We start from the raw sequence: 26,416 nt of genomic DNA, 5'->3' as shown, positions 1-26,416 counted from the left end.
GGAGGGTTTAAGGTTCATGTCTTGTTTGTAGTTGGGCAGTACAGGATCTGGCAGGTCTGTAGGTGATCACTAGGCATGTTCTAGGGTTTGACCCTTATGCAGGCATCTCCTCTTGTGATACTGGACGTTTGGCCTGATGTTGCCCTGTATGAGGCCCTCAAAACTTGTTGGGAACCCGCAGTGGAGCGCAGTTTTCTCTGAAGAGAGTCTGTACAAAAGGCGGTGCATTGCATCTTGACTGCTTTAAGGCGTCTTGTCCAACCATGACGTTACGTTTGTAAAAGCGGTTTAAAGATGAGCAAGGTGGGTGTGCGCTTAGTGATGACAGAAATAATCCAGTTACCAGATACATATTCTGCCACAGGGCCATGATAGGCATTGCCAGCTCCCATAGCATAATTTGAGCAGTGGCCGGACCGACGTCTTCCGGGCTAGAGCGACATTGTCGGCTTAGAAGAGTCCTCCGGTCTACTCTTTATAGAGCGGTGCGAGGGTCTCGGGCAATGCAGGGCCCCCTCCCTTCCAGGATCCAGAGCGCCTGCACTCCCCCCCCCCCCCCCCATAGTTCCACCACTTTAGACATTGTGTCCGTCACTGATCATTTGGGACAAGATCGGTGAATGTTGTGTGTTTGGTGTATTTGTCGGGGGCTGCACTGATTTTCCTGCCTGCCGGGAAGGGGTTAAACCTTCCTGTAAAACTTCACTTGTTGCGCAACAAAATCAATATATGAAAATATATATCAACACATGAATGAGATGCAGGCGCCTCCAGTGGTCTTTCTCATCTTCCTGAATTGTTCAATCACAATAAGAGAATGGAAGCAGCAGGTAGAATAGAGGACATTGCTGCCCCACAGTTGTTGCACAATGTTACTCTGTACGTCCTACGTGAACCTTCATTTGTTTCATTGTGCAACACAGATACCCGGGCTTTATTCTCCTTTATCCAGTGGCTGACGGAGTGGGCACTTTTATTGCTTTGTTTTTGAGGGGTGATGGTGATTAAGCTCATACCACGTAATGGGGCTGATTCATTAAGGAAAGCAAAACAAAAAAAATGAGTAACTTTGAATCTTGGCAAAACCATGTTGCATTGGAGGGGGGAGGTAAATATAAAATGCAATGGCAGATTTATAGTTGGGATACGGCATGTCCTAGATCAGGCCTGTCCAACCTGCGGCCCTCCAGATGTTGTGAAACTACAAGTCCCAGCATGCCCTTCCAGCTATCAACTGCTTGTGTACCGGCAAAGCATGCTGGGGCTTGTAGTTTCACAACATCTGGAGGGCCGCAGGTTGGACAGGCCTGTCCTAGATCAAACATATTTCAGTGTACAAATAAAGCTATCAAGTATTTGTGTCCTACATGAAAAAACAGTCAGTATTTGTCTTATGTGCAAAATAATAAACTGATTTGCTCCCCTTGTATTGTAACATGGTTTTGCCAAATTTCAAAGTTACTCATTTTTTAGTTTTAATTTCCTTAATGAATCAGGGCAGTTATGTCTACAGCGGGAATTGTGTCTTTATTGGTGGATTAAAGATGTTTATTAATTAGTTAAAAAATATATTTAATAAAGGAAATATACAACAATAAATATTTCTACTAGTAGTAATAATAATAATAATAATGCAAGACATTTATGAAAATTGTTATATAGTTTCAATTAACTCTCAGATTTTAAGGTTGTTGTTCGTGGAGAACGTGGTCTTCTCAACAACCAATCAGATGTTTCTTTTCATTTTCTAAACTGTACTAGAAAAATGACCGCTATAATCTGATGGGTTACTAACATTTTTACAGCAGACAGTTATCCCCCAGAGTGTCCAGATATTCTATAGAAGTGGAAGAATTTAAAAATATTTTAGAAATATTTAACGACTGTACAATTTTACACCATGTTCTATTTACAAAAAAAAAGTCTTTATTTAGATTGTAAAAACGTCTTTTTATCCGTTTTTTTTTTAGTTCTTAAAAAATATTTTATTTGCTGTGCTTTCTTAAGAAATAGATATTTTATGATCAATCTCAATTCAACAATATAACGCGTATTCTATAAAAGAGAATTTTATTGTAGCATCAACTAAACCATTTCTTTCTATTTAGCATAAGAAGAGGTGGCAAAATTAAGGCACAATCTCCTCTCCCCTGCTTTAAACAATATCTCCCCCTTTCATTATTTTCAATTGAAATTATATTTGGAACAAGGATTGTCTGTAAATCTAATGCAATCTCAGGAATTAAAGTTGTTGTCTTTTGTTTCCATACCAACCAATCAGATGTTTCATTTCACTTTCTAAACTGTACTAGAAAAATGACTGCTAGAATCGGTTGTTGGTTTTTTTTAAGACATCCCAAAATTTTGGCAGAAGACCACCTAAAAGTTACTGATGGAAAATATCTTCCACAATTCAGGCTAAATTGTTCCAAATCCCCAATGGTCATTTTCTCCCTAATCTCACACACATCACCGTCACCCAGAATATCCCCTTTATCTTCAGAATAAAATATATTCCCTGTAAAATGTCCAATTCATCAGCATTTACAGTCACTCCAGGCAATGCACCTCAGCAGCTATCTGGTGAAAGTGTCTCCCTGTTGTGTGTTAAACGCTGACCTGCACTTGTCAGAGGAAACTGTCTACTAATTGCACTGCAGTCTGGCCGGGTAATTGTGATTGAAGGCTCACTCCTCTCTCTGCCCCGGGTCACGGAGAACATTCTGCAAACAGCGCTGCGCTCCCTGTCAGTCTCACTTTACAGATACTCGCAGCCTCCCTGGATGAAATCAATCAGGAAGTAATCTGGAATATATGCAATGACAATGAGACCTTACAGAAACTGTACCAGACGTGTGGTCCAACTGTGCAGAGACTCTGCTATCATCTTACTTCCTATACCTGAGACTTTCACATATGAACCATGAAGATAGAATACACTGTTCAGTGTTACCCTGACTTTCCACTGCAGCTCTGCTATAAAGCATTATCTTCCCCACTCCATTACAGACAACCTAAGCTCTTCCCATATCTTTAGGAAAGTGCCCTTATAGGGTTTGATATGAGTCAAATAGATGAGACTGCAGTCACTTGAGCTGCTGTGACATTTCTTTAGTAGCTGTAGAATTATTTAAAAAGTGAAGTGTATTACAGTAATTCCTGTTAAAAAATGATTATATGTTAATATGTATTATGGGAGAGAGGGAAAGAAAAATAGAAGAGAGAGGAAGTTTTATATAGGGAGAGAATGAGAGAGAGACAGAGAGTGTTAGAGAGAGAGAGATCTCCTGGGCTCAGCACTGTGACACAATGTACTAATCTCCATATCCGAGTGGGCAGATCTACAGGTTTGAAATCCATTAGTGAAGATAAAATTATTTTAGAGGCTCTGATTTAATTCTACTCCCAGTTCTGAGAAGGTCCCACCCGAATTCCACACCCCTCACTCTTTCCATTCTGCCTTCCACCCCCCTTATCATCCTGAATTCAATCACAAAATACTAATTTTTAGAAGGAAACAATGTTTGTCCCCCCATAGTTATTAGTAATAGAGCATTGGGGCCTGATATACGCTGCATTATAATGCACTTTGTAGGTAGGGACATTGTATAGATAAATGTCAGCAATGTCTGAGCACCCAGTTGTTAGAGTGCTAGTATTAGCCATAAGAGGAAATTACATAGTATAATAGTTCAAATAAATAATAACCCTCTTCCCCTCTCTCCCAAACACCTCCCCATCTTATCCCAGGGCAGCACTGTGGCTCAGTGGTTAGCACTTCCACCTCACAGCACTGGGGTCATGAGTTCAATTCCTGATCATGGCCTTATCAGTGTGGAGTTTGTATGTTCTCCCCGTGTTTGCGTGGGTTTCCTCCGGGTGCTCTGGTTTCCTCCCACACTTCAAAAACATACTGGTAGGTTAATTGGCTGCTATCAAAATTGACCCGTGTGTGTGTGTGTGTGTGTGTGTGTGTGTGTGTGTGTGGTGTGCGCGTTAGGGGATTTAGATTGTAAGCTCCGATGGGGCAGGGACTGATGTGAGTGAGTTCTCTGTACAGCACTGCTGAATTAGTGGTACTATATAAATAAATGATGATGATGATCCCACCTCTATCACCACATTTTTTTAAAAAAAAGTTTTTTTTTCATATTTGCCCCCATGAAATACATTAGGATGTTATTAATGTCTATTGTACATAAAATACATTGTTACAGTTGCTTCTGACACATGTCCTAGCTGTATACACAGCCGTCATCACTAGTAATCAGCACTTACACCTGACCTGTAGCTGGTGCCAGTGATACGGCAGAAGATCACCTCTGTTAGAAATGCCCAAACCTTTAATAAGACGCTGCTGGGTGCGCTGGAGCTTGGCACCCCCCCTTACTGTACACTGACCTCGTGCATACTCCCAGTAGCCTTCACTATCCTAAAAAGGATAAGCGAGGTGTTGCCCATAGCAACCAATCAGATTCTAGTTCATTCTGGAAAATTATAGCTGGAATCTGGTCTGATCCACTTTTCCTTTTTACGAGGTTTGATAAATCTACGCTCTAATCTTTATGCTCATCCTCGGCACAGCTACCAGATTGGCACAGCCAGGAAGGACCCACAGCTTCCGAAACCTTATCAATGGTCATAAAACGCGTCTGGTTCACTTGCCAAATGAAACGTATGAGCAGCATACTGAGAACCTCGTGTCATGAAGCTCAGTCTCCCTGGGCCTTATACTCCAACCAGACCCATCCCAACCTCTGATGACTCTCATACCCCGGAACAGACCTTTCTATATATTCCAACCATCCATTTAGCATCTGCATTGACCTAACCTGAGTGGACCTCCCTTCTTTCCTTTGTTCCCCTGTTCTCTCCTTTTCGGTGACTCTAACCTCATCCTTCATTTTCATCTTTCCTGCCCTTTGTCTTTCCTCCCTTGGCTTTCACTATAAATATAATCATTTAGTTATCGCTTGTTTCCCAGTATAACATTGAAGTCCGTCAGATCTACAAGATTCTGTGTTCTTTATTGTACTGTATCAGAAATAAGGTTCTTGTCATGTCTTTGATTTGTGCCTCGTTCACTTTCTCTGCGCATGGGTGTATCTTACCGCTAACGCCCTTACTAACAAAAATAGATACATTTTTAAAATGCAAAGTTAAATTTAAAATATTTTATAATTGAAATGTTCAAGAAATGTCTGGCTTTGCTTTTTAAAACGTGTTGTTGTAAATATGGTATATTCATAAATCAGAGATAAAACATATAATCCATCTGCAGAATATATTACGTATCTGGTGTCTGTTCGCAGTGTGTATATTAATAACACTACACAAATAATACACATCCCAACATCGACGATATCAGAGGGAGAGGTTAATATCATCATTACTTCTTCCTTACTATCACTGATGCAATGGAAGATTGAACCTGTAATACAGACAACACAATATTTGTTTATGAAAGAATATTATATAACATTCATAAATAAGACAATAAAAGATATCTGGTAGTATCAGTTTTATTACAGATGAGGTGAGAGATTCAGCTGTTATGGGAATTTATAGGTGTTTGGCCTAATTCATGTAGTAACATTTAGGAAGCTCGTTCAGAGTGATCTTCAGTAAAATCCTGATTATTCTTATTATAGAGCTCTTCTCTATCCACGTTTACTAACATTGTATTCAGGGGCACTGTTTGATTTGGACCACAGCAGCCAATTGGATATTAACTTTTAACTGCCTAGTAAAAGGTAGACAAGGAACGCAGATTTGGGACTGAATTTGAACACACAAAAATGTAAAATGTATTCACAAACAAAAACGCCATTGCACAGATATGCAAATTTAGAGGAATAACAAGTAACCTGCAACTGTGCACCAGGTCGTTGGAGACAGTTTTACATCAAGCATAAATCACATACACTGACACCAAATTATTTTACCTTTTTTTTTTTTTATTTCTTTATTGAAGAATGTCAAACATGTACACATCAGTAAATAAAATAGAACAAAGATATGTTTATACTTAATAATCATGAACCACGACACATAGTATGAGGAAAGTCGTCATCTGTGAGTTACTGAAGTGAACTATAAATATGATATCACACATAAGATACAAAAGCCTGGAGAGACCGGGGCAACACAAGCACTCTCCTAGTCCAGAAAGATAGGAGGGTCTTGCATGAATATTCTAGTTTTGTACCAAAGGGTGTGTTGAAAACATTTTTGTATTTGTTCTCTCAGCGGGACTGACAAAGTGCCAACAAAGCTCTCCCAAGTGTCAAAAAATCTCCCTGTGTATTTTGTTTTTTGGAAGGAGGCTTCCAACCAGTCCATTTTCATGGAAAGAACAATTTTTCTTTAAAGAGGTCCAGTGTGGGGGATGTGCTCTGGATCCACATGTGGAGGATGCATTTTCTTGCCACTGCCAAAATAATCAGCAGCAGACGTCTGCCACCTCTGGATGTGCGGGTATTTGGTGGGAGAATGCCCAATATAGCCCAGTCTGGTGTGAAAGGGAGATCATTTATTTTACCTTTTTTTGATAGCGAAATATGTAATAGCTGTTAAGCTGGAATAAAAATGCAAAAGAAAAACTGAAATACAGCAGGTATTAGTTTCCTTGTGTACAAATAAATTTTATTTTTGCTAAAATACGCTCAAATATAATACTGGCGAGAGTGATGCAGATGGCGCCTCTCAGCTTCGAAGGTGAATACGCTTCAGCCAATCAGAATCGGCTCGCTACCGCTAGCTACAGCCATCTTCATTATCAGTGTGTATTTACACCCACCCTCGAGCAACTCATACAGCTACTACCAGGCGCAAATGCATCTGTGCGGTATGACGCATATTGTAGCGGTACTGTACTCCGCTTACGTTAGGCCGCCCCTATCCTCTCCCATCCCGCCTCCACACCAAGGCAGGCTCTTGTGTCACGTGCAAGCAAATCTGCACATGCACATATGTGTGCGGTTTGTTTTGTGGGCATGCGCAATACGAATTTGCAAATTTGACGATACACTTATATGGGGGTTACATCCAACAAGTTTATGAACCGGAAGTCTGAATTGCATAGAATGAAAACTAGACTCTGTGATCTAAAATTCTCTTTAACATTACAGTTATAATAAACTATAGAAACTTGTAAATATGGTAGTAGTAATAATAATAATAATAATAATAACAATATTATTTATCAGGACTAATTGTCACTCATTATCATCATCATCATCATCATCATCATTTATTTATATAGCGCCACTAATTCCGCAGCGCTGTACAGAGAACTCATTCACATCAGTCCCTGCCCCATTGGAGCTTACAGTCTAAATTCCCTACTATAGACACACACTCACACACAGAGACAGACAGACAGACAGAGAGGGAGAGACTAGGGTCAATTTTTTTTTTTTTTTTTTTTTTGATTGCAGCCAATTACCCTACCAGTATGTTTTTGGAGTGTGGGAGGAAACTGGAGCACCCGGAGGAAACCCACGCAAACACAGGGAGAACATACAAACTCCACACAGATAAGGCCATGGTCGGGAATCGAACTCATGACCCCAGTGCTGTGAGGCAGACGTGCTAACCACTAGGCCACTGTGCTGCCCACTCATTATTTGAAAGGTCTTTAGTTTTAAATTAAATTGTCCTTAAAACAAATCAGCCCTATAACCAGCAGAGCTTACAATCTAAACAGAATTAGGAGTAGCTGATGGATTGTTGTTTTTTCCTCCTGCCAATCCTCAGGGCTGATTTTTGAGTCCATTGAAGCAGGAAATATCTGAAGCATCCAGGCTCCTGCTGCTGCAGCTAATGGTCCCCACTCAGAGGAGGGGGTGACGCGGTAGGGTTTGCATTGCGTGCAAAGCCATCTCAGTCTGGCCCCTGTGTGGTCTGCAGAGGGGGTTGTGTGTGGTCCCTCTCAGCCCTGCTCATCTGTCCAAAGCCTGCTAACTGCCTGCTGAATGACCAGCATGTTTACCTTACCTCTCTCTGCATTCTGCTCCAGCTGGTCCGGCTCAGGGACCCCAGACCCAAATACACGGGGATGTGTGTGACACTGCAGAGGCCAAACACGGTTTATAGACAATTATTATAGGCAATTATCCCCTCATCATATCTATAAAACAGGATCCTGACACATCTGCAGGGCTGACATCGAGGTTTATAAATAGAACGTTTTGGTTTTTTTTTTCTCGCGTGTTTGATACATTGTAACAATTCCAAAAAATAAATCGACTGGAATTTTTAGTTATATTTCTGTCATCCACAATCATATTCTTATATCATGCTCAACTACACCTGACCTAGCTTTATATTATTACATTTCAAATACTTACGTTTATTACATAGTTCCTACCTGTGGATTTTGTCTTTACAGTATACTGAGATTTTCTTTAGGGAATAGTTTTGTGATGGAGATGGATGCGATATAATCATATAACATGATTCAATATTGTTCTCAAACCGAACCTTTAAATATGCTGCAAATATTTGTTAAAAACGCAAAATAGCAGGTTTGATATTTGCAGAGACGAACGCAGAAATGTATTGATTATAAACGGAAATGATAAACAAACGTATCAAATATGCTCTTCATGTGACAAGGGAATATTTACAAATATGGTCGCAATATAGCAAATAATGAAAAGAATAAATACTTCGATTTTTAAGTCCAGTTAAATATTGTAATATTGTGAAGAATACAGAACCGACCATGAACCGAGATGAAACACAATAATGTGAGATGCTATTTAGTCATTCTCGGAAAATAGCAAACTTTCCAACCACTAAATAATTAACACGTTATCTATCATCTATTATCTGATATTTGTCTTTATCTATCTATCTATCAGTCTGTCCAATTTCTTTTACACTGTAATTCTGAGATTTATACATTTCTGTGATTGTAATTTAGTATTATTTCGTGAACATTATAATGTAATAGTTATGCTGTCTTGTTGTCTAATATTTTAGCTGATTGTTAAAAGCTAAAGACAAATCAGATCACTGTTTTTTGATTTAAAGACAACTCAGTAAAACCAGAATTATAATTGTAAAAATATTTGTATCAGAACCGTCCTGATGAGAGGCAGATTATTCAATGTGGTCGCGTATTTCTATTCGTGTATTACTGAGCTATTGGAAATATTAGCTTTACCACAGTCCAACATACACACACACACACACATTTTTATATATGTATATATATGTATGTATGTATGTATGTGTGTATATATATATATGTATATATATATATATATATATATATATATACATATATACATATAAATATATACATATGTGTGTGTGTATGTATATATATATATATATATATATATATATATATATATATATACATATACACACACATATACACATACACACATAAAGGTCTTCTGGTAAAACAGATGTCATTTGTTAGTGGTTCAGATTGATGTATAATCTGTATTATTGTATTTGCCATAGGAAATTATGTACACCTTACAAGGCGCCAGTCTTTCTTACCTCCAAAATTAGGGAGGAAAATGACCTCTAACCTTTCACCTTCCTTAATACAGACTGGATGTCAGCTAACAGGGTGGCTAAGAAAATCTTCTTAGATTAAGTTCAATTGCAGGCATTATATATATATATATATATATATATATATATATATATATATATATATATATATCTTATATGTCTGCCTATATATCACTGTGAAAATAATATGTTAAAAGCAATAACCTGTGGTTCTTTTTTCTTCTTACTTATTAGAGATTTGATGACGAGTTCTCCTTCTTATTAATACTCACTGTTTTAAACCGACAAGTAAATTTTACAAAAAAATAAAAACAGATTCTCCTCAGACATATTAACAATTGATGTTGAGTGTAATACAATATACATGTAGTATTAAAGTGGACAGCGAATGACCTAACGTATTAGATAGATATCAGTAATAACTAACCTGGCAACCGACAGTATATTGTTTAGCGTATAAATAACGTGTACAGAGACAGCTAAATGGAACAATTGTCTTCAATTAAGATATATATATATATATGATTTGAAAAACGACCACTAAACGTTTAAATTCATGTACATATTAGTTATTACTCTGCTGCAATCATTGCAGCTCAGCACATATATAAGACTGAAATCCTGGTTCTCATCCTGTTGATATCCCAACTGCTGCAGTAGTTTTATTTTCCCGGGAGAGTACAAATAAAGTGTAAGAAAACCTAATGTCTATGGTGTCCCTAGAAGGAACACCATAGGGAAAGTATTATAATAATAATAATAATAATAATAATAAAAAATTATTATTGTTATTATTATTGTTGTTGTTGATAGTAGTAGTAATAATAATAATAACCACATGCTAAATGACATTAAGCTGCTCCCTATCACACTGTTACACGTCAGACACCTTGCTGGAGGATTCGGGTAACTAATAAACAGCTGCAGCATCTCTGAGTGATACAATGTATCTCTGTGTTCTCTTCCGATACACAGCGTTAACCCTCTCACTACCACAGCCCGTGTTCTGTCAGCCGCAGTTGGTCCCTGAAAGAGTTACAGTCAGCCTATCAGGGCAGCATCAGGAGGGGTGTGCAGGGGTTAAACCTGCCATCCCAGGGAGGGGGGGGGGAGCACACACCCTGACCAAGCCCCTGGCTCATGTTCTGGGATTTGGAACACAGATTTTTCTGTCTGTTGGAGCTGAAAGCTGATCCTGGAGTTTCCAGGCGAGAGTGAAGGACATGTGTCTTGTAATGAAACATTTCCTCGCGTTGCAGCCCAGCCTGGTAATTTATTATGGCATTTAGCCTGTAAAAACAAACCCTGTATTCCCACCCACAGAGCTCATCCCCAGCGAGAGCAGCCCGGGGGGGAGAGTCCAGTGCCTGGCAGGTAGGAATGGATCCCCAGCAATTGCCCCAGAACGTATAGGGGCACCTAATATCCCCCATTAGCATGAAGACAACGCCTGGACTGTGCATTGTACTTACTGCTGCCTCAGTCACTTCATTCTGGTAGACCAATCAGGAGAGGGCTGACCCCCCCCACCCAGACAGCTGTCCGTCAAACCAAACCCACAGGACATGTGTTTCTCATAATACAGGTTCATGTACAATATAACCTCCTGGTAGTTACAGCTAATTGAACTGTCATCAAAATATATATTTCAATATGCTATGAAATATAAAATGTGGCAAAATTGTGCAATTGTGGAACATTATTTCCATCATTAGTGTGTTAATATCGGAATATTTATAGTCTGACAACCCTTTATTCATGGACCATCACAACGTTTATAGTGTAAACTTTTTTTACATTGCTGTAATTTTTAATTGAATTCCTTCTCCATTTGTATCTATTTTACGTCAAACAAAATGCAGATTTAACGCTTTTCCTGCACTTCCAATTGCACAGACAAATCGCTTAATGTCATTAAGAATAGGTCGTGTTCCGATGTACAATATTGGAGCCTACAATCGTAATGTCACGAGGAACACAAAGTAAAGTCATTAGTTCTATTGATATTGGGCTTTTCAAGTGTTAGATTACTTAATTGGAGAAGCGGGCTATATGGATAGTTAAGATAATGTACTGTAGGTTTAGAAAAAATCATCATGCCCCAATCTTAATAACCCTTGATTAATTATGAATTAGTCTAATATCAGACTCCATCTAGAGGTCGGGAGGATGTACTTTACAAACAGGCGTAACTCTGGCTGGTGCTGCCCATGCGGCTAAGGATTGGAGCTCCGCGCAGGTTTTCAGTCCTACTTTGATAATTAGCATATTCATAGGCGTCTCCGTGCGGTAAGTGGGTTACATGCCACTCTCCCCCTTCTACCTCCCACTCTCCCTCCACCCCTTTAATTCTACCATTGCACAAGATCTTTGTATTAGTAATAAATGAGGGAATAAGTGTTATTTGCAACTGTATCTATGTGGAGAAATAAATCTGTAATTTTTACTAAACATTTATAGGAACAAAAATCTGAAATAATAATAATTATTATAGGTTTATTCTACTGGTTGTGTAATTAACAAATATGTTACTTAACAATTAATTGTTATAAAAATAATGACATGAAAATGACATAAACCACTTTTATCCTGGTTTATGTGCCCCATGTCTCCGTCCACCTTTCTCCCAATAGGATCTGCACTGTGTTTGATCAGCAGTAAATATAAATAACATATAAAAATTGCACAATCTGTTTGTTATAATTTCTTCATGCCACAAAATACATTTTCGACCGTTTTCAATATTTAATTTTAAATTAACCAATTTAAAGATCCTAAATCTGGATGCCTGGGGTTTGTAGGCTGAGGGAGAGCGATGTAATTACGGCAGCGCTACGTAAAGTGGTTTTGTGGCTGCTAAACTTTAAATTTTGTATATTCTCTCAATTTTCTGCAATCACTCCCCCGTCTGTAAAATAAATATAGAACAGTTGACCTACTGTCTGAAAGTCGCCAGTGATTATGGTGTACAAGGACAAGGAGCACACATCATAGAAGGTTAGTGAAGTCTGGAGTACCCAACTCAGTCGCTGTGTGACTGGATTTTATGTAATATATATAATATAATATATTTGGCAATCATTCTAATTATTCTATTTTATTCATAAATTACCATTTTTCACTTTTGTTTTGCACGGAAACATCGCTGAAAAGCCGCATGCAGGAAGTGGGTCTGCAAAAGGATGTCAATATTAATCTATTCTTTTGCAAGGAGCAGAATAACCAAAAAGGGGGCAAGTGCTATTAGGCTGGCATAGCCCCCAACACTGAGACATTCAGAATCTTTTGCAAAATAAGCCACGCCCCTGATTAGCCCAAACCCCGCCCACATCCCCCCTTAGCCTTGGTGAAATTCAGTTCAGCAGCATATTATTAAAATTTTATATGAAAAAAATTGCAGGTAGCCCAGTCTAAGGTAGCCCACTATGTGCAGGTGCCAGCCCCTGGGGCGGGGTCATAGCAAGAAAATTAGACCTGCAAGTCTGACTTATGTTTTGGGTAAAGGTTTGAAGAGAAGGGATATGATTCTGACATATACTATAGATAATAATTCAACAGCTGGGTCAATATTGTTCCATAAACAACTTGCCCTAAATAACAACTATGATAAGAAGAGGAGGGGGTCATACTGGATCATGGTGTTACAGCTGATGTCATATATTTGAATTTTTTGAACGCACTTTTACTGTTCCACGTAGCAGTCTGGTGTATAAGATAACAGCACAGTTATGTATGGACTTAAGCAGAGAACTCAATAAAGGACAGAAGATAAGTTGTTAGTGATACACACAGGGATCAGTATTGGGTCCAATCATTTAATTATCTTTATTAATGACCTTGCAGTGTTCCTAGGTGACCATACCGGCTGCGGACACTACGCTGTGCAGGGTTATAAGCAGAGAGCAGGATAGTAACTCGCTGCAGGAAAGTTTAGACACGATGAAAAGCCCCAAAATGTCAGATGACATGTAATGTAGATACATGAAGGTGTATGCACCTAGGCTGTGGTAATAACTCTGCTATTTACAGAATAAATGGAATACAATAGGGGAAAGCTAAATTGGAAAAAAGACTTGGGAATACGGCTGAGCTGGCAGCTGTGAGAGAGGGAGATCAGCCGTACAGCAGCATTAGGCTGAGTACACACTACAATGTTTCACCTCATCGGGATGATCAAGCGATAAACGACTGTTCGGCCCAATATCACATTAGTGTGTACACTGCAACGATGAACAACTATTGTTCCAACGCTCATCATATTGTTTCATTTGATCTTTAAACCAGACTAAAAAGCTCTTTCAGCAATGGAACGACGTCCTTCCAATCCTGCAGTGTGTACGCACTCACCATCATTATCCTCATAGAGTTTGCAGAGTGAGGATTTTTTCAGCCGATGGTTATGACGGATGAAGAGCACAGATCTGAAGGTAAATCTTGTAAAACCCCTTTACTGTGTAACATGAATCGGCTGCTGATCGGGACTTTCAGTCGTCGGTAAAATCATTAACGATATCACATCGGGATAAATTTTCTGTAGTGTGTACCCAGAGTTAGGACGGGTTGGACAGCGGGATAGATGGGTGAGGAGAATACCAGATAGTAGGAGGTTACAGTAGTCTAGGTGGGAGATGATAAGAGTTTTGGTTGCATCTTAGAGAAAAATCTCTCATGTAATTTGGAGGCAGAGTGGAGGGGAGAAATAGGGTGTTAGTTGGAGAGGTGGTGACACTAGGATTGGTTAGTTGGGCGCGGGTTCAAGGAACGGTGGGAATGAGCCAGTGCAGAGAGACAAGTTGAAGGGGTGAGCTACAAGTATTGGGGAGAGGCAGTGGAGAATTTGGGAGGTGATGAGATGAGTGCAGAGATTTCCATCTAATATAAGCTTGGGGTGTATTAAAAGGGGGATACAGTCATGAGATATATACATAGTATTACCATTGTATAAGTCACTAGTTACATCACGTCTTGAATATCGGGTACAGTTCTAGGCACCACACTTCGGAGAACAAGGGAAGGATTATTGTAGGGCATAATAAAGGGGATGGAAGGGTTACATTACAAAGCAGTTGCAAAAATTAAGTTTATATTCTTTTGAAAAAAAAAAAAGACACCTTATGGGTGAGCTAATTAATATATATATAAATCTAATATATCTGTCAGTACAAAGATTTATCTCATGCACTCTGCAAATCAATGACCATACCGTAGACTAGGAAGAAAGGCATTTTCACCATTAAATCACAGAACATGTCTGTTACCTAGGAGACTGCAAGTCTGTCTCTGAGAATCTGGAACTGCCCTAAGCTATCAGTAGCTAAGCATTGCCCTTAGGCAGATAATTATAATGGCCGTCTGTGAGCATATTTGTTAGCTTTCAGCAAAAACAAAAATGAGCACAAATAACATTTTATCAGCAATAAGTAGACATTAACTCAGATGGATTATTAGACAGACAAGTGGTACTGTAGCTGTGTATCGTGAAGACTGGTGAGATAATTGGAACCGTCTATGGATTAATATTGGAAACGTTTCCTGTGTCTGCCTATGCATTGCAAGGACCTACCTGTCATACCACATAGTGTCTGTTCTTTGTCTTATGTTTTGTAATTAATTTAAATAAACACATACATATATGAGCCAATGTGGGTACTCTCACGGTTTAGAACAGGGGTGTCCAACCTTTTAGCTTCCCTGGGCCACATTGGAAGACGACGAGTTGGTTTGGGCCGCACATAAAATACACTAACAATAACAATAGCTGATCATCGAAAAACCATAGAAAACATAGTTAACATAATAAACTGAAGTTAGTAAGAGTTTGGAAACCTGTTGCAGAATCATGATTAAAGCAGTAGTCCCATTACCAGCTACAATTTAACTTACCTGCATCTGCCCCTTAGTGGGGTTCGGGGAATTAAATGCCAAAAACTTTTTTTACCTCTCTTTCTGCACCCATGAATCATTTTTTTTATTGACCAGTTTGAAATGGTCACCGATATAGGTAGCATCAGGAGGACTAATAGAAAGCAGTTTACTATTGATACTTTGGAGAATATATGCTTTCCAAACTTTGGCATTTAACAACCCCGGGGTTCTTTGATCAGTAGCGCTTGGAGAAGGATGCAGCAGATTTACATGTGAGTTAATCTATTTGGGATCACATCGCTAAGGAGTATCAGCTAGACGCTGATTATGAAAGCCGGCAAAAGTCTGTGCTGAACATCCAGTACAAGGTACTCCTCCTAACAGAGAGACAACGCCGCAAGGTACTGTGCTTATTTTATACAGTTTTTACGGGACGCTACACTGTCATTTTCTACTGCATGGCAGACGGAGTTGTGCTCTGAAACAGGTGTGATTTGAATTTCATATGGATTCCCTAAATACAGCTATAAAGGCATGCATATGTATTGGTGCGGATATCTACATATGATTAGCGAAGCACGCTAACATATTAGCAAAGAAATTCTTTACACACAGTAAACTGTCATTATCTTGCAGCCGCAAAACTTTTGTTGAACTTTATGATATCATCTAATTGGCTGGACTGGAGCCGATAAAACATCAAAGGATCGCATATACATTGTGAGGTGTTTGCCCTCTTAAGCATTTATGCTGCAATTAACACATTACCTCCTCTACACACTATATTGAAAACATGGAGGTGTTTTCTAATGTGTTAAGATTGTTTCTATTCACCAGCGCTTTCATTTCTATCGATACTCTACTTATATGCATCTGCTGCTATTCGATTTTATGCATTGAATGCTTATACATTTATGTGCCCTGTGGGGTTGTTTATGGCCATAAACTATTGTATTTTTAATTGTGCATATTATTGTTAATAAATGTTGAATGTGTGTTATACCTAGCGCTTTATTACTCTGCTGTTTGTATATCTGTTTATGGGACTGGAGCCCATTATAAAGCTGCTGGTATTCACTATATAGGTCGTATTAGCGCCCAGTTGTGTCTATTTATTTATTTAGGACTAATAGAAATCTACAGAGATTTAAAGATAGGGTGGCGGGAAAAATGGCTCATGGAGCAGCCTCCGATGAGGGTAACAGTGGGTGATATTTTCACCCTACTCAGCACTGCACATTTAAAATGGTTTAATATATTAAAATATTAAAAATACAATTATCTCTCAATATTTATATTAGATACATACAGAGAACACAGCTAGTTCATAATTGCATGGTGCAGAAAGTCCAAATTCAGAGTAACAACAATAAGATACTGGATAATCTTTCACTGTTGCTGATAGTTCGAGCGGGTGACTCCCCTGTGCTGCGCTACGCAATGGATGTCGGGTGTGATGGCGTCACCCTTGACATTCACTGCGAGCGCCGCACGGAGGAGGAGACCAGGGAGGGAGCCGGAGCGCCAGCTGACGTGACCGCAAGGGAAGTATTTTCTTTTTTTTTTTTTTTGCAGGATTTTTTTTTTCAGCGCTGCCCCCTTTCCACAACCAAAACTCCTGCTGTGCCACATTTGCAGGCATACTGGGCCGCATGCGGCCCGCGGGCCGCGGGTTGGACAACCACGGTTTAGAGTTTTGGGACCATCAATTTAGCAGAGGCCCTGTGACGTGGAGGATGGTTCCTAATATATTTCCATGTGTGTATAACTAAGACTTCTGCTTTATATTTACACATAGGAGACGGTTTTATATTTACTGGCTGACAGCCGTGTGCTGGGGGATTGCTATGTTTATTTCCTACATGCTCTTCCTAACGCCCCCCTCACTATAATACCAGTGTCCCCGGTGTTTAATCTGGTGTTATAATGTGAGGACATTACACTGCTATCACTTGCTCACCTCTAGGGTTAAGTAAACTCCAAGGGAGATTATCAGCCTCTCAGATACTGTAAAATCCCTGCTCCTTGGAAGAGGAGCAGAACGGGTCTCTACATCTGCAGATAATTAGAGAATTGTATTTTTTGTGGACAGAGGTTATTAATTTCACCAGTAACCACCTTGTTGTTCCGCATGATGAAATGCCTCAGGTTTGCCTATTGAGTGTTATTGATCCTTTGATCCTTAAAAGCGACTTGAAATTGTTTTATCTGTCATCTGTTATCGCATGAAACTATTATGTTACACTGGAAGATCCCATAGTCACTATCAGGGTCCTGTTGGTGGGAGAGAATCAGTGACAGCCGCCTAAATGATAAATTAGGTAGAGAATATCAGCAGAAATATGAAATAGATGTTGCTGAACTGCGATATAGCTTGTGACGGTTGTGGGATTTGACCTTTGGTATAAAACCTGCTTTTTCCACATGTATTTAAGTGGTTGCTCTGGTAACCGGGAGGGATGGGGAGCGATATGTGTGAGTGTGTGAGATGTATTGTTAGAAGTATTGAAATTAAACTCCTTTAAAAATAAAAGACCTAACACAAAATGATAAAAGTTTATGAGTGGGACGTAAGTTCCCTGATATTGTGCAGGGAGGAGGTAGATACGAATCATCTGCGCCATCACACAACTTCAACTAATTAGCTGCCTGTGAAGATCACATGACCCGGTTGACTGTACTCCAATAAGACATCATAAAATGTTACATATTAAGTCAATGTGTAATATTAACCTGGTTGTATTTATAAGTATGTTTGATAATATACAATTTAAATGGTTATTGTACCATATGTGGCCCCAGGAGTCTGATTGGATCACATCTTGGTTGGATTGGATCTGATGTGCCAAGAGTGGCCAATTTGGTTGTCTGATGACCTCCTGGTCATCGTCTGACCCAGAGGGAGCAAACCGTGGCCATATGCAAAGTGTGGTTCATCACAGCACCTAAAAACGTGGCTCTGTGTAATGTTACCACCCTTATGTCCGCCTACAGGACCGGGTATTTAGCGTTTAGGCTGCAAAATTGCCTTTTAACTGAAAGTGTTTTATATACAGTGTTACAATGTTACAAATACATAGTGAGGACACTGAGCAGAGATAAAGATTTTGCAACAGGAACAACTCAGATAATGTATTTCTTCATCTTGTTATTGGCAGCAAACTACTATGATTGACAAAGCCACTTGTCTTCATGTACCCAGTAAACAGCCTGTTCTATGTATGGTATCATTCATTTTGAAAATGCATTATGTAAGAAAACATAATATATTAAACCATGCCCAGCGAGGACCTTATTTTATTAACTTGTTTATGTTGTTTTCCACTGATATGGGTGACTAAATTAATTCATGCTGAACAGCACAAATTAACATCTTCTAATTCAACTTTATAAACAGATTTCCGATATTTTATGACTGCTGTTTATTTCAGAAGTTTGATTTTTCAGGTACTTAATAATTTTTGACTCTTGTCTAGTCCCGATCCTGCTGTTATTTTTGACTGCAGCTAAATAACCCCGCCCACTGTGACGTGAGTCAGAGGCCAGAACATGTCCCTCTTACACCTCCTTTATAATTTGGGAATGTTCCGTAAAAGAGGAGGAATGGGAATTTTACACTCACTTGTCTTTAGATGGTCCTTCTGTGCCCTTAATATTCTATAACATTATTCCGCCATTATATTGTCCACCTCCGCTTATTCTTATGTTAAAGCCTAAGAAAGGAGATTTTTACATCCTAAATAAAGACTTTTAATAGAACAGAATATCCTCCTTCCATCTAAGACCTCCAATAGTTCTCTGGACAAGTTGCTAACTTGAACTTTAAAGACATCAAAGGGCTTAATGGGGGATGACAGGAATAGGTCTCTATAATAAATACCAGTGTTCAGAGAAAGATGCTCCATCTTCTCCCATTTGCCCATAAAAAAATAAAGAAAAGAAAAATCCTAACGTGAGATTGTGTCGGTGGCAGCTAGCCTCGCTGCCGGTGCATTCTGGGACTTGTTGTTCCCCAGTAGCTGGTGGGCCGTAAGTTGCCTGGACATAATTGCACTAATACTATTTGTAGCAACATGTTGTGTTACGTCCGGGATTCATCAATAGTATTAAGTATTTGGCGGACATCGCACCGCGCACATTGTCAGCAATTACGCTAGAAATCTCTGCTCATTTTTCCACGCACCTCTAACAAAACCTCGTCTCGAAGAGTCTCTGGAAGGTCCGTGGGACACTTTTTCGGCAATTTGAATCTCCCCCTTCTTGTCTTCTCATTCTCCTATCTATAAATACAACATACCAGAGGCAGGACTCATACAGTAATTGGTAAGTGTGTACTCAGAGGAGAGTCCAGTCTGCTGTCGGCTAGCGCCACTCTCACCCCTTATACACGCTCTCAGTGGCCGATACGGGGTACGGGGCGTTATACCACACCCGCGCTCTCCCCATCGCTCATTGCGCTCTGCAGACAGACACGTCATGTGACTCGGCGCTTTCCGTGTGTCCCCCCCCCCAGTATTCCCACTTGCGGGACAAAAATAATAAGAAGAGGAAAATTTATGTTTTTAAATTAATTCCATTTTTGTTGCCCTCCCAAAACTTGCTGCCTCTTTATCCTGTGCCCACTGTATGCACCCTGCTGCTAATTCCTGTCTGTCCGACTCCCACTGCATTTATCTGGGACAAATAGGTGCCCAGTGGTGATAAAGTACAGCGGCACAGTGGTCAGCAGTGCAGCCTCACAGCGCTGGGACCATGGAAGGACCTGTGTGATTTAATGTAACTATTATTGGAGTTTCTGTATTATTCAGTGACATGGGAGTTCTGACTGAGGTAGGGCTCGGTCCTATTTATTGGTCTTCAAATAGCATTTTTAACATTTAACCACCCTCGTTAGTGGTTCCAGTGGGTACCAGCACTGATTTATGCTGGGATCTGTAACTGTTTTTATTGGGGGGGGGGGGGGGGGGGTCTGTAAAAAAGCTTTTGTTGAGGTAGGAAGGTTTATAGCCAGCTGAGATCTGGCAACTGTTGGTTTATCGTGTGTGTCATCTTGATGGAATCCACAAGCATTCGGCAGAAAGATACCACCCTGCTCCCTAAATTACAGCAGAGATCTGCCGGCCTGCTGCTAATGGCAGCACTTCAGGAGGTCAGGGGAGAAAGGCAGACCTCTGTGTCCTAAAGTGGTGGAAATAGATATTTCAGCAGATTATATCGGAATATAGATCCCCCACACAATCCCTCAAACGTAGGAGAAAATTCTACAAGATCCAGAAATGTCCGGGGCTGAGATATAGGAGCATTTGGACAGAACGAATATCGCAGTTCATAAATTACATTTAATTTGTACATTATATGAGGCTAAACATTACTTGGGGGTCCTTCCGGCTGTTTATGTGGTTTATTGTATGATGTGAGCATAACAGAAGACTGTTACATGAGGAATCATCTACAAGGGCACCAGGGTCATATTTAGAGTTATATCAATAAATTAGGAATTGTGTACCCCACATTTTCGTGGTCTTATTCCCTACACCCCTCTACCTTGGTATTATATTGTAAAAACTATAGAAGATTGATGAAGAAATCAAAAATAAAACAAAATAGCCCTACATCATTATAAATGCCCCTGAACAGTGTGGCCATAGGCATCTGCCTAGTCACCCTTTGAGGTACATACAGCCGAGCTGGAGGACCCTAGAGCAGAACTCTTATGTGTCATTGCTCGTAGCGTCCATCCGGTGACACGGCCACACACGTCACCTGGGAAGGGGCGGGGCTGTTAAATAAAGGCGCGCTAAGGCCGCGCCGGCCCAGATGCGGCAGATTCAAGTCCCGGGTTTCTTGTACGTACGCTTGTTTCAGCCGTGTCATTTGCACAGGCTACAGGGCGACTAACACGGCATAGTCTTTGTATTAAACACTACACATATCCTGCCACTAGATACTGTATGCAAGTAAGTTAGACTTATGTTTTTAATGTAAAAAAAGCTATATCTTTTTACTATCCATATTTTTATTATTGATTATACTGTTGTAATGTTATATATTTATTTTATAACATCATTTTTTTTGTATGTGTTCTGATGTGACTGTATATTGCACGGAGGCTTGTACGTATACTGCAGTCTGTTCTGTCTACGTACGACTAGTAACGTTTAGGCAGAACGTACTTTAAACCCAGATTCAAATGGAAATGTTTCTTGAGATTCACTTGGATTCGAATACGGTCAGAAGAACTACGCACAAGTCTCGTGTTCTTTATTTTTAAACGCAAGTTGCACGCAGTTTGCTTCCAAAAATGAATTAGGCCCTATGTAGTCTGACGCTGCGTTTATAATGAACTTATTTTAATGGGACGTGAGGGGCCGCTGTGCATTTCATTTAACTGATTCTGATACATTTATTAGCTGTTTATTAAACTTGGAAATAAGGAATTTTTGTTTATTGGACAATGTGTAATAGGAGTTATGAGTCCAGGGGGTAAATGTATCAAGCTGAGAGTTTTCCTGCGGGTTTGAAAAACCAATCAGATTCTAGCTATCATTTATTTACATAAATTACTACATTACTCTACATAATAATAGCTAGAATCTGATTGGTTGCTATTGGCAACATCTCCACTTGACAAACCCACTGGAAAACTCTCAGCTTGATACATTTTCTCCCAGGTATGAATATATACACAATCCAAGGACTGCGTGTATAGCGTCATGTTTCTTATCAGTATAATATTATCACATTATTATGTTCTGTAAGATTCTAACAAACTGGAGGTTATTATTAAAACGTTCAAAATACCCTCTAAATATAGAAAACAATGCAAATAGCATTATGCTTATTTCACAATGTTTTTTAATAGTATTTGCAACCTCCAGAGGGACTGTTTCCTGCTGGCTAATTACCGGATATGTATAACGGGTCATTAAGATGCAGGAAACGCACTCCCCAATGGATTTCATTTCTAAGTCTTTTTTTTTTTGTGTGTGAGCTAAAGGAGCTTTTTGGATGAATTCCCCGTTTATGACAAGTGTCAGCGAACACATTGTCACATGATGCTTTAACTCTTATCCCGCCGGGAAGCTCAGTGACACAAACCCGTAAATTCAAAGCCACGATGTTTAGGTTACGGAACCGCCAAAGAAAACATTTTGAATGTTGACTGTAGAGAAAATCAGTTCCGTCTATCGCATCGTATGCGAACTATAAATAACGGTGATTAGACCGTCCTGGCTTAAGCTTTGAGGATTAAACACAGCAGGTTTTTTGGAGGGTCCGTGTATATTCTCACAGACCCATTTCAAGTCGTTGGCGTTAAGGCTTAGAGTGGGCAATCAACGTATGAAAGGGGCAGTCCACACCGCAAGCTTCGCCAAGTCTTCTTCTCACTCTGTCACCTCATATTATTATAATTATTTATTTATAAGGCGCCAGAAAAGTCTGCAGCGCCCTACAGCAACAATGTACGACAGGATGCAACGAACATGTGGTAGACCAGAGATAAGGACGCACAAGGTGCAAGAAGGCCGGAAGACAATCGAAAGGAGGGTCCTGCTCATGAGAGCTTACAATCTAATGGAAAAGGTAAACTGAGACAAGAGAGAGTGACACAGACAATCATCATAATCACCATTAATTTATATAGCGCCACTAATTCCGCAGCGCTGTACAGAGGACGCACTCACATCAGTCCTTGCTCCATTGGAGCTTACAGTCTAAATTCCCTAATATATACACAGAGAGAGAGGGTCAATTTGTTAGCAACCAATTAACCTACCAGTATGTTTTTGGAGTGTGGGAGGTAACCGGAGCACCCGGAGGAAACCCACGCAAACACGGGGAGAACATACAAACTCCTCACAGATAAAGCCATGGTTGGGAATCGAACTCATGACCCCAGTGCTGTGAGGCAGAAGTGCTAACCACTGAGCCACCGTACTGCTGTAGTGTCAGGGATGGATGGAATTGGGAAGAGATGGGTGATGGGGAAGGTTGCAGTAGTTGAGGCGGGGTGTAATGAGGGGGGGTAAGACTTGGTGATAGCGCCAAGGGTATGGGACAGCCTAATCCTGGTGATGCTCTGAAGGCGATAGTGGGAGGTTTGGGAGAGGGGTGAAGGAGCGGGTGGAGACAAGGATGATGCCCAGGCAGTGGGAATGAGGAAAAGAGGAAAGCTCTGTGTTGTCCATTGAGAGAGAGATATGGGGAGGTTTGGAGATTGATTGAATATCACTTTCCAACACGTTGGGACTGGGCTGCGTAATACGAGATGGTGTGCATTGAATGCGGGATCTGATTGGACAGGAGCTGCTGCCATCCAATAAGGTGTGGCATTCAGACCACACCCCCGATGCTAGCAGCTTGATTTCATAAAATGGGAGAAGTGCTGAGCCCCGCCTCTTCCCGTCAACACGTTCTGATGGGTGGGTACTGTGCCCTGTGGTCCCGTTGGGGTATCCTTCCTATGTGCTACACGGAATTGGTTGCAGAGAGGGGTTGTCTAAAGGTGAACAAGTTCTTTCAGGTTAACAATATAGACCAGGAGATTAACTGGACTCCATTTGTACACTTGACAAAAAGAAACACATTTGAAACTTGAATTCATCTTAACTTTCACAGAGAACATTTTTAATAAATGGACAATAGGGGCATTTCTAGTAATGAAGCCTAGTTGGGAAGGTGAGAATACAAAAATCGTGTTTACAACGGCTACATCGCCCCAACGTAAAACAAATGCTAGACTCATCCTAATTTACTATAATAGATGTCCATCTACTTTATTTGGAATAAACGTTGTCATTTATTAGACATCTTTTTGGGTCTCCTCTGGGGAAGGTGGGGAGTTAGAGGTAGCCTAAATCAACTGTACACTTACCCCTTGCACAATACTCTGAGGGTAACAAGAGTGTGCGCTAAGATTTCTAAGATCAGAAGTACCCCAAGGAAGAGACACTCGCTCATCAGTTATTATCCAAAATGAGTGACTGTTCCCTTATTCATGAAGTTCTTTTTTTGTGTGGAATTCTTGATGTCAGTTTGTGTTTCTTTAATCCACTGACCGACAGCGCTGTACCCTGATCAAACACTGTTTAGATTTTCTGTAGAAGCAGCGAGTTACCTCCGCACCAGCTGCCTCTTCAATCACCTCTTGGCTTGACGGCGTTCTCCTCCCAGGATTTCAACAAGCGGCCGGCACACTCGGGGAACATGGTGCTAATTAATCAATCTCTTAACACCACCTTGAAAAATGAAAACTGTTTGTTTCGCCGAAGAGACATCTCATGAACTGCGAGCGACTGGCAGGACGTCTGCCCGGCTTCCACCGAGTTAGTCTAACTGCGCGGTGGTCTATTTTTAAAAACAAAACTAGTGTAGTTCTAATAAGGCAGCAATTTTAGTTTCCATCGGTTGACTTAGTTAGGTCGTTGGAGCTGAAGTTATTGTGGAACTATAGTCAAAATATATTTTCCATTGTGTTGATCAAAGTGAGTAATAATTACCTTTTACTTTATTGGAGTAAAACACAAATTTTGGTTGCATCTTGTGTTTACTATTGGACCCTAGTGTGTGCATTTGTGTTCCGAAATAAAGGGGAATGTTTATGAACCTCCGAAGAGATTTTTATTGCAGTAAATCTCCCAAAATCTGCAATTGTCAGAGGATTAAAATGCCTATGTGTGCTGCTAAAATGCTTGTGTTACCAAGCTCCGAAATTTGGAAGATGTCGTTAGCCGTTCTATGCTATGGAGAAGCGTTGCAGAAGATTGCTCATCGGATTCCTCCCCAGAGGGCTCCCTGCTCTTCTCATCGCAAATTGGGCAAAGTCCATCAGTGATTACGACAAGGGCGGATATAGGAAATTGCTATACCCGGGGCGATGTAGGGGGGCCGATTTAGGCCCCGCCCCCTTTCCGACTTCTAAGGCTGCCGGCGGCTGCACAGTATGTGCGTAGCGCTTTACAATTGGGGACAACCATAGTAAACTAATAAACAAACTGGGTAAAACAGACAAAGAGGTGAGAAGTCCCTGCTCGCAAGCTTACAATCTATGGGACAATGGGAGTTTGATACATGAGGTTAAAATTACATTTTGCAGTCGGCCCAGCCAGACTGCAAAGGTAAAAGTGACTCATAAGCTAAATGATCCTGTCACACAACAATGTTGGTCAGGGGGTAGTTGTATAACGGGTGGTAATAGGGTAATGTAGTGAGGTTAAGAGGGTGGTTGAGGAATATTATAAGCTTGTCTGAAGAGGTGGGTTTTCAGAGAGCGCTTGAAAGCTTGTAGACCAGAGGAGAGTCATATTGTGCGAGGGAGGGAATTCCATAGAGTGGGTGCAGCCCAAAAAAAGTCCTGTAACCGGGAATGGGAGGATGTAACGAGTGTGGATGAGAGACGCAGATATCATTGCGATAAGAAATGATAATTAACGTTTACTAAAATGCGATTGGTCATAAATAGAACTTTTAGGGGGAGAATCAATTGTGGGCGAAGTTTCGCGATGACATCACCACGTTGTCCGCTGTGAACATTGACGGCCATTACGGTAGGAATCTCTGCTCACTTTGCTACACACCTCTGTGGGCGAAGATTCCTGTAAAATCTCTGACGCGAGATTCCTCCGTGCAGGTTCCAGAGACACCTCGCGCCGAATTGAATCTGCCCCTTAGACAGCAGTGGGGGCAGGAACTGATGTGGAAAATCCGCCCGCTATTTCCCACTCACTTCCTCTACCAGCGATGCTGCTGGTGGAGAAGAAGACGGGTAGAAGGGTAGAAAGAGAAATCAGGAAAAGAGAGAGGACGATATGAAAGAAGATTTTGCAGAGCTGAGCAGTAAAGCTGAGGATTACGTTGGGTGATTGACTAGAGAATGTCACAACATGACAACAATGTCACCTGATAATTACAGTTGATTCCTGGAGATTCCAGAACTCTCACCACGTTGATGTGGGACAGAAACCTTTGTCACCTGATGAAGGGAATCTCTTACTTCCCACACAAAGTCTTCCCT

General features: G+C 40.4%; 1 long non-coding RNA gene across 2 annotated transcripts in view; it reads left to right on the top strand.

Annotated features, from left to right (window-relative positions):
* LOC142104586 (uncharacterized) overlaps window positions 1-26,416 on the top strand; it is a 165,314-nt gene that overhangs the window by 25,771 nt on the left and 113,127 nt on the right. For both annotated transcript variants that reach the window (XR_012679605.1, XR_012679604.1), the window contains exon 2: window positions 13,840-13,964. This is a non-coding gene — a long non-coding RNA (uncharacterized LOC142104586). The remainder of the gene's footprint in view (window positions 1-13,839; window positions 13,965-26,416) is intronic.

This window comes from Mixophyes fleayi, chromosome 10 (assembly GCF_038048845.1).
Source record: "Mixophyes fleayi isolate aMixFle1 chromosome 10, aMixFle1.hap1, whole genome shotgun sequence".
NCBI lineage: Eukaryota > Metazoa > Chordata > Amphibia > Anura > Limnodynastidae > Mixophyes > Mixophyes fleayi.
This window is presented reverse-complemented; position numbering and strand designations above follow the sequence as displayed.